Source organism: Puma concolor, chromosome B3 (genome assembly GCF_028749965.1).
Source record: "Puma concolor isolate L17-30 chromosome B3, mPumCon1.1.hap2, whole genome shotgun sequence".
Lineage (NCBI taxonomy): Eukaryota > Metazoa > Chordata > Mammalia > Carnivora > Felidae > Puma > Puma concolor.
Genome location: NC_141672.1, coordinates 144,242,598 through 144,262,272, shown reverse-complemented (window position 1 = coordinate 144,262,272; position 19,675 = coordinate 144,242,598). Strand labels below are relative to the sequence as shown.

At 43.0% G+C, this 19,675-nt stretch overlaps 2 protein-coding genes and 1 pseudogene across 5 annotated transcripts in view; 2 read left to right on the top strand and 1 right to left on the bottom strand.

The window, feature by feature from the left end:
- CRTC3 (CREB regulated transcription coactivator 3) overlaps positions 1-5,872 on the top strand; it is a 157,619-nt gene extending 151,747 nt beyond the window's left edge. For both annotated transcript variants that reach the window (XR_015252950.1, XR_015252949.1), the window contains 2 exons: positions 2,652-2,785; positions 5,095-5,872. The gene's annotated coding sequence lies outside the window, so the exon portion shown is untranslated. The remainder of the gene's footprint in view (positions 1-2,651; positions 2,786-5,094) is intronic.
- Positions 4,677-5,379, bottom strand: LOC112855394 (large ribosomal subunit protein eL31 pseudogene; annotated as a pseudogene).
- A 1,981-nt stretch (positions 5,873-7,853) lies between the features above and the next one.
- BLM (BLM RecQ like helicase) overlaps positions 7,854-19,675 on the top strand; it is a 91,493-nt gene continuing 79,671 nt past the window's right edge. For 2 of the 3 annotated variants that reach the window (XM_025918915.2, XM_086711620.1), the window contains exon 1: positions 7,854-7,980. The gene's annotated coding sequence lies outside the window, so the exon portion shown is untranslated. The remainder of the gene's footprint in view (positions 7,981-19,675) is intronic. The other variant, XM_086711618.1, reaches the window with a different exon arrangement.

The window sequence follows — 19,675 nt, the reverse complement described above, 5'->3', positions numbered from 1 at the left end:
GGGTGGGCAGGGGAAGGTCTGGGACAGCCAGGAGACAGGGAAAAAAAAAAAAAAAAAAAGGAAAAACTTTACCCATCTAGAGATACAGCTGTCTGGCTGTTCTGAAAGATTTTTTTTAAGTTTATTTATTTATTTATTTTGAGAGAGAGAGAGAATCCCAAGCAGGATTGAACTCACAAACTGTGAGGTCATAACCTGAGCTGAAAAACAAGGTCTGGGGCCCCTAAAAGATTTTAAGAGGAAAAAAAAAGATGTGTGTTGGGAATCCTTCAAGAAAGGGACAGGTTAGGTTGTGGAAATATTGGGGCTCTTCTCTCCGTCTTTCCTCTTACCAGCTGGAGACAGAAACTAGAAACCACTCTTTTGGGCAGCTAAAAGCCTGAAACAGGAGAGAAACGGTAGGCAGAGAAAAAAGAACAAAACATCCCTAGATGCAGAGGGAGAAAATAAAAGGTAACTAAATAGATTACGTATCTATATAATATTTTAACACAAATGTATAATAGATACTTCACATATGTATACATGATATCTAACTAAAAGACATTTCCTTAATTTGACCCAATTGGAAATCCAAAGTTTATGTACAAAAAACTTACATACTAAAACAATTTGTATAACAAAAAGATAAAAACAGTGCTGATTGTCTTTTGTGTGTCTGCAGCCCAAGCTCTAAATTAACTCTAGCAGTTGCAAAATGTACCAATTGACAAAACTTTATGGTTTTAATACTGGGGCTCAAATTGTAGTTACAGCCAGAGATTCCACTAAACTTAAACATCGTGCCTGCTATAATCTTAAGAAAGTAATTAAATATAAGCTAGAGAAAAAAAAAAAAAAACAACCTAGGAATGTCTCACTTTATAGCCTTGCCTAAATTTTCCATAGTCAGAATACCCATTGCCCTAAAAATATGCCATATTGGACACACACGCTCTAATGCAATCAACAATAAATTAAAACTAAATCCTTGGCTGGGGTACCTGGGTGGCTCAGTTGGGTAAGCGCTTGACTCTTGATTTCAGGTCAGGTCGTGATCTCGTGTTTCGTGAGATCTAACCCCACGCGCTGACAGTGCAGAGCCTGCTTGGGTTCTCTCTCTCTCCCTCTCTGTCTGCCCCTCCCCTGCTCACTTGTGTGTGCTCTCTCTCTGACTCTCAAAATAAATAGACATTTTTTAACAACCCAAGAAACTAAATCTTTAGCAGTTACAGATTGGCTCGATACAGTGGACTCCAGACACCCCTTAGTTAAAATAGCTATTATGGCCCAATGTAAGTTACAATAGGGCCTTCAAGGATTAAAACCTAATTAACAAAGGGGTGATTATCCCCACTGCTTCTCCATTTGACAGCCCAATTTCGCCTGTTTCTTTTTTTTTTTTTTTAATTTTTTTTTTCAACGTTTTTTATTTATTTTTGGGACAGAGAGAGACAGAGCATGAACGGGGGAGGGTCAGAGAGAGAGGGAGACACAGAATCGGAAACAGGCTCCAGGCTCCGAGCCATCAGCCCAGAGCCCGACGCGGGGCTCGAACTCACGGACCGCGAGATCGTGACCTGGCTGAAGTCGGACACTTAACCGACTGCACCACCCAGGCGCCCCAACGCCTGTTTCTTAAACCTGGAAAAAACAAAAGGTGCTGTATCAGTCAGCTTGGGTTGTCATAACCAAATACCACAGAATGGGTGACTTCAATAGCAGGAATTTATTTTCTCACAGTTATGAAAGCTGGGAAGTCCAAGATCAAGGTGTTGGCTGATTCAGTTTCTGGTCAGGCCTCTCTTCCCGGCCTGTAGGCCTTCTCACTGTGTCCTCACGTGGCCTTGCGTGTGTGGTGCAGAGAAAAAGAAATCGCTCTCTTCCTCTTCTTGTAAAGCCACCAGTCCTGTTGGACTAGGGGCCCACCCTCATGACCTCATTTTTTTTTTTTTAAACATTTTTATTTATTTTTGAGACAGAGAGAGACAGAGCATGAACGGGGGAGGGGCAGAGAGAGAATCGGAAGCAGGCTCCAGGCTCTGAGCCATCAGCCCAGAGCCCAACTCGGGGCTTGAACTCACGGACCTCGAGATTGTGACCTGAGCTGAAGTTGGACGCTTAACCGACTGAACCATCCAGGCGCCCCTCCCATGAGCTCATTTAATCTTAGTTGTGTCCGTAAAGGCTTTATCTCCAAATACAGTCCCAGTCGGGGTGGGGCTTCAATGTATCAGTTTTGGAAGGAGACTAATATTCAGTCTACAACAGGTGACTGGTGGTGGATTACTGCATCATTAACGCTCTGGCCCTCATACCCAACATCTAATATCATTAAAATTACTGAATCTAGGGGCGCCTGGGTGGCTCAGTCGGTTGAGCATTTCAAGTCTTGATTTTGGGTCAAGTCGTGTTGCCAGGGTCATGGGATTGAGCCCCAAGCGGGGCTCTGTGCTGAACGTGGAGCCTGTTTAAGATTCTCTCTCTCTCTCTCTCTCTCTCTCTCTCTCTCTCTCTCTCTCTTCCCCCCCCCCCCGCCTCTTTCCCCAACTTGTGCTCACTCTCACTCGTTCTCAAAAATAAATTTACTGAATCTATCCAGTCAGTAATGGGTTTATATTTTGCTCTTATAAATGTGGCTAATACATTACATCGAGTCCCCGTTTCAACAGCCTCTCATCTATGCTCTGCCTTCACCTCTGAGGGGACACAATGTACCTTTTCCAGGCATGGGGAGCCTCAACAGATTTGCCACCGCATGCAATCTGTGCAGATAAGATTTTCACCGTGTCCACCAGGAGCACAGGTATGCCATGATGACATCTGTCTCCAAGGAGACTTATCTGACACACTCATTGCGGACATATAGTTCCTGTACCTTTTAGTCCTTTGGAGGGCTGGTGGCGACATACTCCTCATTTACAAGTTTTACTTCCAAATTAAAATCAGCAGGCACTCCCATTAATGCCCTCAGAAACCCCTTCACTGTAGAGTCTTTGGCAACCTCTTCTTATGCCTTCTGGAGTTTCTAGACTACTTACGATGGCAATAAGTTGCTCAAAGGCTTGTGATGAAAGAAACGAGCCCTCTAAGCCTCATGCTGTACGCTATTAAAACAATGATAACTGGCTACACACTGGACTGTCCTGGGAATAGAGGCTCTCATAGACCCTGAGGCTGTGACCTTCCGTATCCAGCTGGGCCACCCATTGTGCTTTGGGTCATTGAGACTGACTCCCACAAGACACCTGCCTCATGACCTGAGATCATGACCTGAGCCGAAGTCGGACGCTTAACCCTATGAGCCACCCAGGCACCCCTTCAACATCATGTTTTTAATACAGTTTGCAAATTTGACAAAAATATTATTAGAGGGGCACCTGGGTGGCTCAGTCGGTTAGACAGCTGACTTTGACTCAGGTCATGATCTTGTGGTCCGTGAGTTTGAGCCCTGCATCAGGCTCTGTGTTGACAGCTCAGAGCCTGGAGCCTGCTTCCAATTCTGTGTCTCCCTCTCTCTGCCCTTCCCCTGGTAGTGCTCTGTCTCTCTCTCTCTCTCTCTCCCTCAAAAATAAATAAACATTAAAAAAATTTAAAAATACATTATTAGAGGCCAAAATTGCAAGTCTGTTTTTTTTTTTTTTGGCTAACGCCATATAAACGGAAACCTGAGTCAGGGGCTGGCCTGGAAGGACTCCTTATACTTCCCACCTGTTCCTCCTTTTCACGCTCATAGTAAAATGTTCTGAAAATGTTTCCTGTGCTGTTTCGAGCAACTTAGGCCCTACTTCCTGAAAGTCTCCGCTACCGTCACCTGAAAGTTTCCTTGGTACCAGACAGCCACAGGGCCAACTGTTCTGTGTTTTGTTTTTTACATTCTGTATTTGTGCTTTTGACATCTACTAAACACACTGCCAAATGAAGAGCCAAGGCGTGACTGGGTGATCCTACTTTTTCAAGCACAGAAAGTCATATCAGAAACCCTGCAGCCAATCTCAAGTCCCTAACACAGCCACCTCCTTGTCTGACTCTCCTACACTGTGCCAATGTTTGCCCTGGACGAAATCATTTCAGGGCCAGGTACTAGACATCTGGGAACAGTCCCCAAGCCTGGGGCCTTCACACTTCACAGGATTATTCACACTAGCCAATCCCAAGCCACTTTCCCTGCCCTGGCTTGCCTTGCCTGTACGAACCCCGATTAAGTGTCTGGCTTAGGTTTCTCCTTGCTCCTCTCTGCGTCCTGACCACACCTGTTGCTTCCCCACGTGGCCCCGTGTGGCGTGCTTCCTCCTCTCAGGAAACACAGAGTAATAAAATCTGTGTCCTCAGTCACTTCTATAAATTAAAATTTTACAGGTTCAATGGAGACAGGAGCCACTGCTTAGTTCTCAGACCCAGAATACCAGGCTCGTGTGCATACCTGTGTGTCCCTGTGTGTGTCAAGGTGTATAGGACATAAAATTTAACATTAAACATCTTACGTGTACAGTTGAGTGACGTCAGTTACATTCACAGTGTTGTGCACCATCACCAGCATCCATCTCCAGACCTTTTTTATCATCCCAAACAAATTTTACCTGTTTAACAGTAACCCCTTATTATACCCTCCGCCCCAAACCCTGGTAACCACTACTTTACTTTCTGCCTCCGAATTCTGGGTACCTGATGTTAGTGGAATCACACAGTAATTGTCCTTCTGTGCCTGGCTTATTTTATTTAGTGTAATTTCTTCAAGGTTCATATTGTTACATGTGTCAGAATTTTATCCCTTTTTAAGACTGAATAATATTCCATTGCCTATAGCTATCATATTTGTTTATCCACTCATCTGCCAATAGATGTGGTTTTTTGGCTATTGTCAATAACACTGCTATGAGCATTGGTGTACAAATGTCATTCTCCACATAGCAACCAAAAAGAGCTTTCTAAAATCTGTTCAAGTTACTTGTGTTTTGTTTTGTTTTTTTGTAGTTTTATACCTTTATTTGACAATCAGCGATTAGCTCCCATCCACATTACTGGTCTGTAGATTTTTGAAAGTGGTGACAGGTACATAGGCAACTAACGTATAGAGCTGTATTGGTGAATCTTCATCCTCGTTGTGTTTTCTAGCCTACCGCACACAGATACGGTGTGGAACATTCCTTACACCTTTTGGCCCAGACAGCTTTGTTGAGCCTGGTGTCCATGTGCACATCTGGAGTTTCCATCTCCCTCCTGGAAAATTTCTGGATCTCTTTGAGTACCTGAGGGGCACGCTTCTTGAACTCCATTCCATGGATGTGCTCGTGAATGTTGATGTGTTCTCTGGTCAGTACCTCGGTGATGGCAGAATGGCCTGTCTCCTTCTCACCACCCTGCTATGCAGGAGCCATTCTGCTGGGCCCAGGGTTGGAAAGGAACTATCCAAGTTACTCTTCTCCTGAAAACCTTCTATAGTAAGTTAAACAACAAGGAGATACCATTAAACACCCTGCAGAATGGCTAAAATGAAAAGGATTGGCAATTTCAATGCTGATGAAGATACAGATAATGGGACACTTACACAGTGTTAGTGGTAGTATAAAATGATACACCCGCTTTGGAAACATGACTGTTTCTACCAAAGGTAAATACACGCTTACCCCTATGGCCCAGAAACCCTATTCCTAGATACTGTTTACCCCCCAAGAAGAAGTGATGCATACGATCACAAAAGACTTATGTAAAAACGTCCACAGCAGTTTTATTTATGATAGCCAAAGGGAAAAAACTCAAATGTCCATCATTAGATGAATGGATAAATAAATTGTAGCATGCTCATACAATTGCATACTGTTGATAAAAGAATGGTTTTTAAAATCAAGTATAATCATGACTCTTATAAAGACATAAACACATGTCAAAGGTTTTATTTAACTCATTAATTAATGAGATCCAGAAAGATAGTACAAAGGAAAATTCAAAGTACCACACATATATACTATAGAGAAATAATGAAATACTTTACAAATAGATGCAAAACTGGCAGAACTGATCAAATTGACAATAATTAAATGCGTTCCGCTGGACACAATTTGCATTTCTATAGACAAGAACCTGTCTTTAAAGCAATTTAGAGATGTTCTTTATCTCGAAGACAATGAAAGGCATAGAGCCTACATGGGATCAGATACCCCTGAGGGTGTGCTAGACAACACCTTATTTTTCACTGGACAAAAAGGATTTGGGGGGCCATTTCACAGTTTTCACAAAATTAGTAATAAAAGAGAATGAGTCTCTGGTACATACAATATAAATAAAGCTCACAGATACTATGTTGAGAAAAAAAAAAAGCAGTTATAGAAGAATATATGCTGTGTAATACCAGGTTGCTGCTGGGGGGAGAGCGAGCTGGGAAGCTCCACAAGGGAATCTTACCAGGTGCTGGAAATGGTACATACCTTGATCTGGGTGGTGGAGATCCATACATATACACGTATATGTAAAATCATTGATTTCACTTAATATTATGGCACCAGGCTCTCCCCTATCCCACTTGTCGCCACATCCAACAATTGCCACTTACCTTTAGGGTGAAGTCCAAACTGAGATCTGGTCCCTTTCCTCTCGTGTATCATCTCTCCATATTGCTCACTTCCCTGCCATTTCCTCAAAGGTACCTTATTGTCGTCTTTGCAGTTTCCTGGCCTTTGCTTCCAGATCGTACCTCTTACTCATCTCTCAGAATCCCACCTAAAGCTGTCACTCTGTGGATGTGTCGTTCCTAGGTACTCCCATAATATGATCACTATTCCTATCGCTTTTGTCATCAATGTTCAAGTGTCCGCCTCTTCCACCGACGTCTACGTCTAACATCCTGTGCGCTCCATGAGAAAGTTCTCAAGAGCTTAGCACAATGACTGGCACTAGGGAAGGCAGAAATGTGAAGGACAATGAAGAAAAAAGCTAAAGGAGAATTCAGGCAGTGTGTGGCCCAGGCAATTTCAGCTGGGTTTCACACCTCATTGAGTTCTGAGACGACCCTATCATTCTGGGTAGTACCCTCCTTTTGAGTCTAAGTGTACTCAGCTTTCTCTTTTGGTAGATTTTGCATACCTTGTACCTTGTCTCCATCTTGCTTCCTATTTGGCCATTTGGCTATTAAAAACCTGCTTTTGCTTTTTCCTATAGACAGTAATTTAACAATAATGTGTTTTGTTCGACTGCAGTGTTATTTTTGTAGCATTTTAAAATCGGCGGATTTCACACATAAACACGTTTTCAATTTTTCTTAGAAGAGAAGGGAAGTAAGGAAGGGAGGAAAGTAGGGAAGCGGAAGGGTGGGAGGAAAAGAAGGAAGGGAAGCAAATTAAAAAAAAAAAAAAGATCTGGCATCACAGAGCCCACAGTCGCGCGTGTCAACAATCAACTGGAACAGCAGCATGGCTTCTCACTCAGGTACCTCACCTGTCCACCGAGGCATCTGAGTTTGAGATCCCTTTCCCCGTCAATGACAATTTACAGTCGCTCATGTATTGGGGCAGAGGCCAGCTCTACAAGGGGGTGGAGAGCAGAATCCCCACAAGTCTCACAGAGACAGCGGATAAGAGCCAAAGAGGCAGGGGTGCAGAGCTTTGACCTGGCCTGTGGGAACTGCCAAGTCTCAGGCTCCTCTCAGTTCCGGGGTGTTTCACCCCAGCTCGCTTCTAGGCGCCTGTCTTCTTTAAAGCCTCCCCCTACGCTAAGAAACACAAGGACAACAAAGATCCCGAGAGTGCCGGAAGCCCACGTTGAACCACGGTCACCTGACCTCGGGTTTCAGACTCTGATTGGGCGTTGGGAACACCCCGCCCCAGCAGCCCACAGGGGCGGGGACAAGTACCACGGGGCAAGGGCACTGGTCGGTCTCCTCAGGAAGCAACCAATCGGGATCGGCCGGCTTCCGGCGCGAAGTGAGCTGGCGCGCTGCGCGGGGACTGCGGCGGCGGCGCGGGGAGTTTGGACCGGGGTTCCGCCCGATGCGAGCCTGCGGGAGAGGTGAGTGCGGCGCGCTTGAACTTGACAGGACTGCGGGCCCGGCACCGCCCAGCCCAGCCCCGCTCCCGGCGACCCGGCCCGGGGCCCGGGAGGAAGGTTCTCCGTTGCCCGTCCCAGTTGGGCGAGGCCCGCGGAGCCCTCTGTGGCGGCCCGTAGCCCGAGAGTACGCGAGAAAAAGCACGCGTGTTCCCAGACGGGGAAACAGGCCCGGGGGTGGGGCCGGGATCGCCCCCGGTGTCGGTGGAAGAGCCGGCCTGGCACCCATTGTGTTCTTGTTGGTGTACTCCGGTACCTACCACAGGGCCAGGCACACTGCAGTCTGTGGATGATCCCAGCCCAGACCTCTGGCACTTCCCCCATCTCCCCGGTGAAGACCGAAACTGTACTTTTTCTCGAGCTTTCCACGGTCACGAGCCGGGCTGCTGTATTTTGGGCGTACTGTGTGCCACGTGCCTGGGACCCATTTGCTTACAATTGTAGCCCCACAATATCTCCGCAGAGGGAGGTGGTTAAGGACACAGACCGCATCACTTTTCCTGGCTTCGAATCCGGGCTCTTCCACCTACTAGCTCTGTGATTGTCCACTCGTCATTTAAACTAAGTGCCTCGGTTTCCTTCTGTCGTGTAGGGGAAATCATCTCTTCTGCACCCTGGAGGTTTTGTTAGGATTAAGTGGCTTAATATATGCAATAAATGCTCCAAAGGGGACTTGCTACATGGTAAGGGTTCTGTTATCACCATCACCCGGAGAAGTAGGTAAAATTGTCCTCATTTTTGACAAGGAGAATCTAAAGCACAAAGAGCTTGTCCCTGTGTGGAAAGAGCTGCCTGACTCCCAGGCATCTGCCACAACACCAGGCTTCCTCTCACAGTCCTCACCTGCCCTCAGGTTACTCAGAACTTTGGGCACCTATTGGCCTGAGATGGAGCAGGCACCTGACAGCTCCTGGTGCCACCAATGTAGATAAGTAGCATTCCTGTGCCCCTGTCAAGGTTAAGGGACAGTAACGGCAGAGCCTGGGTTAGAGGTCAGAAATTGGGAAAGAAGGCAGAAGTATTCCATATGGGAAATGAAAACAGACCTAAATTGAGTAAACATTTTGTTAGCTAGGCTGCTGTCAGAAAGTAGCTTATAGGGGCGCCTGGGTGGCTCAGTCAGTTAAGCGTCCAAATTCGGCTCAGGTCGCGATCAAATGATTAGTAGATTCAAGCCCCTCCTTGGGCTCTGTGCTGACAGCTCGGAGCCTGGAGCCTGCTTCGATTCTGTGTCTCTGTCTCTCTGCCCCTCCGCTCATGCTCTGTCTCTCTGTCTCTGTCTCTGTCTCTCTCCCCCCAAAATAAATAAACATCAGAAAGCAGCTTATGGTCTCCTTGAAAGAAGTGAAAATTTCTGGGTGTTGAGTTCCTTTCAGTGGCAGTCGTGATGATGATAGCTACCACATACGTTCTGTATCTTTTTTTTCTTCTTTTTTTTTTTTTATGAGAGAATGATGGAGGGGCAGAGAGAGGGAGTGAGAGAGAGAGAGAGAGAGAGAATCCTAAGCAGACTCTGCACTGTCAGCGCAGAGCCCAATGTGGGGTTCAGACCCACCAACCGTGGGTTGACCATGACCTGAACCGAAATCTAGAGTCAGATGCTCAACCAACTGAGCCACCCAGGCATTTCAGCGTTCTATTTCTAATCCACTGACTGGGAAAGGTAGCTCTTGCCTTCATTTTACTGATGAACCCAGAGTTAAAAAACTGGGCAAAGCCCATAGTGTTAGATGTGTAGTAAAAGAACAACATTCAGATAAGTCATATGCATCCACTTTGGGGTAGTCAGTATTATCTGTGACGAGGGAGGGAAGAGAAGGAGATGAGTGGAGTGAATGATGGATGTGTGTGATTTTAAATACATCCAAAATGTTTTATGTCTTTGAAAGAGAAATAGGACAGAATTTAATTTCTTAAATTTGGTTGGTGAATACATGGGTGTCAACTTTTTATTGTATGTTTGAAATTTAAAATTAAAAGGAAATATGTATAAAAGTTAAACATAAATATATTAATACTAATTTTAACCAAGGGGTGCCTGGATGGCTCAGTCAGTTAAGCATTGACTCTTAATATCGGCCCAGGTCATGATCCCATCATTCGTGGGATCGAGCCCCAAGTTAGGCTCTGTGTTGACAGTATGAAGCCTACTTAGGATTCTGTCTCTCCCTCTCTCTGCCCCTCCCCTGCTTGCTCTCTCTCTCTCAAAATGAATAAGTAAATATTTTAAAAAGTACTAATTTTAACTAAATAGATATTTTAACATCAATATATATTTTTTATATTTTTATATATTTCTTTCCTTTTTTAATGTTAATTTATTTTTCAGAGAGAGTGAGCAAGAGCTGGGGAGGGCAGAGAGAAGGGGACAGAGGATTCGAAGCAGGCTCTGCACTGACAGCGGAGAGCCCAGTGTCGGGCTTGACCTTGTGAACTGTGAGACCATGACCTGAGCCGAAGTTGGATGCTTAACTGAGCCACCCAGGCACCCCAATATATATTTCTTTTAATGGAAAAAAGGATAGAACAAAGAGGTCCAAAGTAATTGCAAAATACTCTCGGGAGCTAAATGCTGAAAGCCCCAGTGGGTTTCCATTGCCCGTAGTGGGATCCCCGAGGTTTTTAAACAGTCTCCAGCCACCTGCTATGTGCCTCAGACTTGGTACAAATAGTGCATAGACTACCCTTCACATCTGCACCCTGTCTGGAAGGTTTCACCTGGGCTCCAATTCAATGTTCTTTGGAAAGCTTCTCTACGATTTTCTTGAGTTTTTCCTTCATCTGGGAAGCCATAGACTCACGCCCACCTCCTTTTTAAATTGAGGTATAGTTGAAGCACAATGTTACATTAGTTTCAGGTGTACATCATAGTGAGCTGACGACACTATATGCTAGCTCACCACAAGCATAGCTACCATCTGTCACCACACAAGGCTGTTACAGTACCATTGACTATTGCCTAGGCTGTACCTTTCAACCCCTAGACTTAGTCATTTCATTACTGGAAGCCTGTACCTCCCACTCCTCTTCATCTATGTTGCCCATTTTGCCCATGTCCCTCCCTTCTCTCTGACAGCCATGAGTTTATTCTCCGTATTTGTGTGTCTGTTTCTGTGGGAAGTCACATTTTGTGTTTGTTTGTTTTTTTTTAAGTCTTATTTATTTAAGTAATCTCAACACCCAACGTGGGGCTCGCACGCACAACCCTGGGATCAAGAGTTGGGTGCACTTCCTACTGAGCCAGCCAGGTGCTCCAGGAAGTCCTAGACTTTTAAGAAGAAACCTTTTCTCGTGGGACTTACTTCACTAAGTTGTAATTATTTGTTGGCATGTCTGTTTCCTGCCAGCCTAGGAGCTCACTGAGGGGAGTAATTATGTCTTGCCCATCTCTGTACTCTAGTGCCTAGCATGATGCCTGGCATTGAGTGAAAAATACAAGTTGAAGTCAATTTGTGAAAGGTCTTGGAGTTATGACATGGACTTTGTTCTCTAGAATCACAAGGAACTATTGAGTGTTCTTTGTTTAAAAATTCCTGTATCTTCAACGTTTATTTTATTTTTGGGACAGAGAGAGACAGAGCATGAACGGGGGAGGGGCAGAGAGAGAGGGAGACACAGAATTGGAAACAGGCTCCAGGCTCTGAGCCATCAGCCCAGAGCCTGACGCGGGGCTCGAACTCACGGACCGTGAGATCGTGACCTGGCTGAAGTCGGATACTTAACCGACTGCGCCACCCAGGCGCCCCAAAATTCCTGTATCTTAATGAAACATATTTGCAATATCCAGGAAAATATTACAGTCATAATCGTGTCTTTAAATCATATCAGCTGTTTTCCTTTTTCATGAGTCCTTTACAAATTTTAGCTATGCAGCTTTCTTAGCTGTAAGCATAATGCACTCATGATTTAGTCTTTTGTTTTCCCAATATTAAATTATTCCATGCAGCTACTCAGTCTTCATGGTTGCCATTTACCTTATAAATTATCACAGTATTCCACTCTCCTTGATTTAATAGGTATGAAATGTTACTTCATACTATTAATTACTAGAAAAGTTGAATGTTTCTTCCTAAGTTTATTTAATGTCTATATATTCTGGTGAACTGTGTGTTTATACCCCTGGATCATTTGTTCATGGCAACTTGGATGTTCTTTGTATGGTTTTGTTTGTTTGTTTGTTTGAGTAGGCTCCAACATGGGAGCCTCATGACCCTGAGATCAAGACCTGAGCTGAGAACAAGGGTCAGACACCGACTGAGCCACCCATGCACCCTTCTTTGTATGTTTGTAATGTTAATCCTTTATTTGTTATTTTTGCTAATTTTTCTTTCTCAAATTTTTTGAGAAAGATACGTAATACCTTAGAAAGTACGTAGTATATATAATTTAAAGAATAATTATTAAAAAACTATGAAGTTTAATTACACATTAAAATTATGTAAACATAAAGATGATTATAAAGTTTCAATTGCACATAACCATCAAACAGATCAAAAAATAGGTATTACTGGTACCCCAGAAGTGTGGCTCCCCTCATCGTAACTTCCTCCCCACACTAGAGAGAACTATTCTGATTTTGTGGTAATTTTCTTGTCTTCATGGTATATCCTGTGTATGCATCCATAAGTAATATAGTTCAGTCTTGCCTGGTTTTGAGATCTACAAATAGGGTGAGAATTTATGTATTCTACTTTGTCTTGTTTGCTTCAACATTATGTTTGTGAGATTCTTTCATATTGTAGATACAGGTTTTTTTAATTTTTAAAATTATTTTTAGTAAAAATTTATATGATCACTATAGAATATTCCTTTATGTGATTGTTGCTACAGTTTATCCATTCTGGAGTTTTTTTGTTTGTTTATTTTTATCCTTCCTGCTTTGATGGCATTTGGATTGGTTTCAGATTTTGGCTATTGATGTTGTTGTAAATGTTCTTGTGCATATGTCCTCGGGTGCGTGTTCATGAATTTGTACACGTAACTCAGAAAACTACTAGGTCAAAGAATATGTGTACCTTTTACCTTCCTAAAGGCCAAATTGTTTTCAAAAGTGGTTGCACCTCCCTTCCACCAGTGTGTGAGACTTAACCATTGTCCCACATCTTTGCTAATATTTGATACTGTGTTTTTAATGTTTTTATTTTATTTTATTTATTTTTTTTTTTTAATTTTTTTTTTCAACGTTTATTTATTTTTGGGACAGAGAGAGACAGAGCATGAATGGGGGAGGGACAGAGAGAGAGGGAGACACAGAATCGGAAACAGGCTCCAGGCTCTGAGCCATCAGCCCAGAGCCTGACGCGGGGCTCGAACTCACGGACTGCGAGATCGTGACCTGGCTGAAGTCGGACGCTTAACCGACTGCGCCACCCAGGCGCCCCATGTTTTTATTTTATTTTTGAGAGAGAGCGCGAGTGGGGGAGAGGCAGAGAGAGAGGGAGACAGACTCTGAAACAGGCTCCAGGCTCTGAGCTGTCAGCACAGAGCCTGACGTGGGACTCAAACTCATGAACCACGAGATCATGACCTGAGCCAAAGTCGGAAGCTCAACCAACTGAGCCGCCCAGGTGCCCCCCATTTGATACTGTGTTTTATTTTTGCCTCTTTAGTAGGTATATGTATAGTAGTATTTTCTTGTGGTTTCAATCCCCTAGACTATTGTGAAGTTGAGGACCTTAATTGTGTTTATGGACTGTTTCTGCATTTTATTTTTTTTAACGTTTATTTATTTTTGAGACAGAGAGAGACAGAGCATGAACGGGGGAGGGGCAGAGAGAGAGGGAGACACAGAATCGGAAACAGGCTCCAGGCTCTGAGCCATCAGCCCAGAGCCCGACGCGGGGCTCGAACTCACGGACCGCGAGATCGTGACCTGAGCTGAAGTCGGACGCTTAACCGACTGCGCCACCCAGGCGCCCCTGTTTCTGCATTTTAAAAGAGCCTGTTCAGGTTTTTTGTCTTCCTTTGCAACTGTCCTACAGGAATTGTTTATACGTTCCATACACTATTTGTCAGTTGTATATATTGCAAATGTCTTCTCTGTGGCTTTTAAACACGGATTTAATAATATGTTGGTCACCTGTTTTTAAAATATTTTTTATTGTGAAATATGTTCTATTTCATAGAGAAAAGTGCAAAGAACACCGGTGTATGAGTTAACATCGCAGGCCTGAGACTAAAGTCCTGCTTGCAAGATTGGTTCTTGGCTGTTGAGTGGGAACTGGGCTTTTGAAACCTCTCCTATGCCAACATGGTTGTTTTGCCCACCTGGAACCCTAACGCCTGCTTTCATTCTGAGAGTCCACGTTTTTGGTGGGCAGAGGGTGCTTCTGGGAGCAGCCCCCGATAAAAACCCTAGACTTTGAGTCTCTGACACGTTTCCTGGGGCAGAAATGTTGCACGTAGCTGCGTCTTCATTGAGAGAATGTGCCCTCGTGAGAGGAGAGAGCACAGGAAGGTGGCACCTGGATTCCCCCAGACTCTGCCTGGTGTGTCTTTTCCCCTTGCTGATCTGGCTGTGTGTCCTTAGCTGTTGGTAGGACTGCATGCTGAGTCCTGTAAGTTATTCCAGCAAATCAGCGAATGTTAGGGTGAGGTCTCTGGGGACTCCTGAAATAGCTTAATGTTGTATTTATCAAAGCACATACCCCTGTACATATGTCTCGGGTAAGAAATAGAGCATAGCTAACACCTTCAGAAGCCCTGTGTGTGCCCTGTTCATCCTCTATCCCAAAGATAATCGTTATCCTGACTTTTGTGTAATCGGTACCTTGCTTTTCTCTGTACTCAGCTGTTTCAAAAGTCTTGGTGCTGTTCTAAGGTAAATGACACATAAAAGATTCTTTTTTTTTTTTTTTTCAATGTTTATTTATTTTTGGGACAGAGAGAGACAGAGCATGAACGGGGGAGGGGCAGAGAGAGAGGGAGACAAAGAATCGGAAACAGGCTCCAGGCTCTGAGCCATCCGCCCAGAGCCCGACGCGGGGCTCGAACTCACGGACCGCGAGATCGTGACCTGGCTGAAGTCGGATGCTTAACCAACTGCGCCACCCAGGCGCCCCTAAAAGATTCTTAAATAATTCAATTTTATTTTTTTCTTTTTTGTTAGTGCTTTTTGTATCTTATTTGAGAAATCCCTTAAAATGACAAGTTCTCTTCACTTGAAAGTGACTTATGTGTCTGGAGTGAAGTAGGGTGTAAATTTCCTTTCTTCCCCATGTAGATATCCAGGGTACCAGCATCAACTACCGAAAAGACTCATTTGCTAGTGTTCTGTGGTGATAAATGTCATAAATTGTTATAAATTGTGCACGGGCTTGTTTCTGGGTGCTTTATTCTCTTCCACTGGTCTTCCTGTCCTTACACCATCACCCCTATGTTTTTAAAGACTTTTTTTTGTTTGTGTTGTTAAATCTTTATATGTCTGGCAGGGCAAGCCTTGACCACAGACAGTTCTGTTTCTTTGTGAGTGCAAGTTAATTTTTAAAGAAATTTGTCCATTTCATCTAAATTTAATTTTATTGGCACATTATTCAGAATCTGTTATGACATTTTTTAAGTTTATTATTTATTTTGAGAAAGAGAGAGGAAGCACGAGGTGCGGGGCAGAGAGAGAGGAGGAGAGAGAGAATCCCAAGCAGGCTCTGCACTGTCCGTGTGGAACCCAGTGCTGGGTCAGACTCACAAATGGTGAGATCATGACCTGAACCAAAACCAAAAGCCGGCCGCTTAACCTACTGAGCCACCCAGATGCCCCTGAAAACGATGTTTCAATGTCTGTGGGGAATGTAGTTAATTTTAAGTCTCTTCTTTCACTCCTGATACTGATTTGTGTCTTTTCTCTTGTTCTTGCTAAGTGTTTTCACAGAAACACTTTTCTCTTTTCTCATCAGGCTTAGTTTGTTTTTATCTTCTAACTTCATTGAATAGATGCTTTCTGCTCATATTTAGCCTTCTTTTCTAACAATGAAGGCTGTACATTTCCCTGTCACAACCTCTTATGTTGCATATCACATTTTTATATGTGGACTTTCATTATTATTCAGTTCCAAATATATCCCAGTACCCATTGTGATATCTTACTTGATCCATGGTTTATTTGCAAGTATATTTACTTCCAAACATGAGATTTCTTTTTTTTTAATTTTTTATTATTTTTTTTAATATTTTTAACATTTATTCATTTTTGAAAGACAGAGACAGAGCACAAGCAGGGGAGGGGCAGAGAGAGGCAGACACAGAATCCAAAGTAGGCTCCAGGCTCGAAGCTGTCAGCACAGAGCCCGATGTGGGGCTTGAACTCACAGCCGTGAGATCATGACCTGAGCCAAAGTCAGATGCTTAACCGACTGCACCACCCAGGTGCCCCTTACATTTTTTATTTTTAAAAAAATCTATGGAAAAGCAAGATCAGTACAGGAATGAAATATCTGCTTAAGTGTACATTTACATTCATAAAAATAGTTCATATGTTAGGTCGCAAGAAAAAGGTTAGTAATTTCCATAAAGTAGAAATGTTACAAACAATCCTTACCGCTGTGCAACAAAACTAGAAATTTAAAAAGAAATTTTAAAACCCATATGGAAAATTAAAACCCTTCAATTGAAGAACTATTAGATGTTGGGGCACTTGGGTGATTCAGTCAGTAAACTGACTTCAGCTCAGGTCATGATCTAAATGGTTCATGGGTTCGAGCCCCGAGTTTGGCTCTGTGCTGCCAGTGCAGAGCCCACTTCAGATCCTCTGCCCCCTTCTCTCTCTGTCCCTCACCTGCTGGCACCCTCTCTCCCTCTCTCTCTCTCAAAAATAAACATTAAAATAAATAAAGAATGAATAAAGAACTATTGGATGGAAAGGAAATACAAATTGAAATAAAGGATTCCTGAAAACTAATGAAATGAAAACCTAACAAATAGGATTCTGTAAGATATGTATAAAGTAGTGGTTGGGGGGAATTTATTGGCTTAAACACATTATAAACTTAGGGAAGAAAACACCTGAAGTAAATTCCAGACTTAGAAAGTTAGAATAAAAACAACAAAGTAAAACAAGAGAAAGCACAAGAGAATAGAAATAAAGATCGAAGCAGAGGTCAATGAGATGGAGAACAGAAAAACGTTTGAGAAATCACAATCTTAGATCTTAGACAGTTTAACAAACCAGGTAAACTAATGCTAATTTAAGAAAATTGGGAAAAATCACAAATACAAAATAACAAATGACAAGTGGGAAAAAAATTTTTAATGATATTAATTTGCATACTTCTGTGTTAAATGAATTTGAAAATTCAAATGAAATGGATAATTATTTAGAAAAATGCAATTTATTAAAATTGATGCCAGCAAAGATTAGAAGTTAAATAACTCAATTTTCTTTTTTTTTTCTTTTTTTTTTATTTTCTTCAACGTTTTTATTTATTTTTGGGACAGAGAGAGACAGAGCATGAACGGGGGAGGGGCAGAGAGAGAAGGAGACACAGAATCGGAAACAGGCTCCAGGCTCCGAGCCATCAGCCCAGAGCCTGACGTGGGGGTCGAACTCACGGACCGCGAGATCGTGACCTGGCTGAAGTCGGATGCTTAACTGACTGCACCACCCAGGCGCCCCAAATAACTCAATTTTCATAGCATGTGCTTATGAAAAAACTGTCTCACTGGAAGCAGAAAAACACACTAAATGTAAATGGTTTCACAGAGAAATTCTGTTGAAAAGTTTAAGAGTCCAGATAATCCCAGTGCTAAATACATTGTTTCATAGCATAGGAAATGAAGGAAAACTTCCAAATTCTTTTTTTTATTAGTTACTTTGTATTATTACAATTATTACAATTATTACAATTACAATTATTACAGTCGTCTTTAGTTGTTGAAGGGCTAAAGTGAAATAAAATTTGCCCAAAACTTTTCAGTCTTCTAAGATGTCTTTGGGTTTTGTTTTTTTTGTTTTTTTTTTTAATTTTTTTTTCCACGTTTTTATTTTATTTTTGGGACAGAGAGAGACAGAGCGTGAACGGGGGAGGGGCAGAGAGAGAGGGAGACACAGAATCGGAAACAGGCTCCAGGCTCTGAGCCATCAGCCCAGAGCCTGACGCGGGGCTCGAACTCACGGACCGCGAGATCGTGACCCGGCTGAAGTCGGACGCTTAACCGACTGCGCCACCCAGGCGCCCCGGGTTTTGTTTTTTTAAAAACAACTTTATTGATCTACAATAAACTGCAAATATGTAAAGCATACGCTTTGATCAGTTTTGCTATGAGGTACCATGACTGCAGTCAGGTTCATGAACATACTCATCTCTCCCAGAAGCTTCCTCGTGCCCCTTTGTAAGAATGAAGAACTCCTATAGTTCCTTAAACAAACAACAACCCAATTAAAAGTGGGCAGAGGATCTGAATGGGCATTTTGTCAGAGAAGATACACAGATGGCCAAAAAGCACATGGAAAGATGCTCACCACCACTAATTTATTAGAGAAATGCATGTCGAAAACACTAGATATCATCACACTCATTAGGATGGTTACTGTAAAAGCAAAACAAAGACAACAAACAGAAAATAACAAGTGTTGGTGAGGATGTGGAGAAATGAGGATATGGAGAAACTGTGCACTGTTGGTGGGGATGTAGAATGGAACAGACTCTGGAATGTAGTATGGCTATTCCTCAAAAAACGAAAAATAATAGAATTACTGTGTGATCTACAAATTCCACTTCTGGGTGTATACCCAAAAGAATTGAAAGCAGGGTTTCAGAGATACTCGTACACACATGTTCACAGCATCATTATTCACAATAGCCAAAAAGTGGAAGCAACCCAGATGTCTGTGGACAGAAGAGTGGATGGGCAAAATGTGTGAGATCCATACAATGGAATATCATTGAGCTTTAAAAAAGGAAGGAAATTCTGTCACATGCTACAGCATGAATAATCCTTGAAGACCATATGCTGAGAAACAAACCAGTCACAAAAAGACAAACACTGTATGGTTCCACTAACATAGTCAAATGGAAACAGAAAGAATGGTGATGATCAGGGACTGGGGGAGGGGGAGGGAGAGAATTATTATTTAACAGGGATAGAAGCTCAGTTTTGCAAGATGAAAAAGTTCTCGCAGTTGGTTGCACGACAACGTGAACGCACTTTATACCACTGAACTGCACGCTTGAAGATGATTAAGATGGTAAATTTTACATTATGTCTATTTTAGCGCTTTTGAAAATAAAGAAGAGGGCCGCCTGGGTGGCTCAGTCAGTTAAGCATCCGACTTCGGCTCAGGTCATGATCTCACGGTTGGTGGGTTCAAGCCCCGTGTCCGGTCTGTGCTGACAGCTAGGAGCCTGGAGCCTGCTTCGGATTCTGTGTCCCCCTCTCTCTCTGCCCCTCCCTCCCTTCCACTCTCTCTCTCTCTCTCTCTCTCTCTCTCTCTCTCTCTCTCTCAAAAATAAATAAACATTAAAACAATTAAAAAATAAATTAAAAAATAAAAATGAAAAAGAGTGCACGAGCCAGCTTGAAGGAGCTCACTACTCCTAATCAAATACAAAACCATTTGAGCATGAAAATAATGACAGCAATAGATTACAACCCACCAAATACATGAAGAATCAATCCTTACTGATAAAAAGCGAATAGGGGAAAAGGGAAAGTTCTTTCCAGTAGC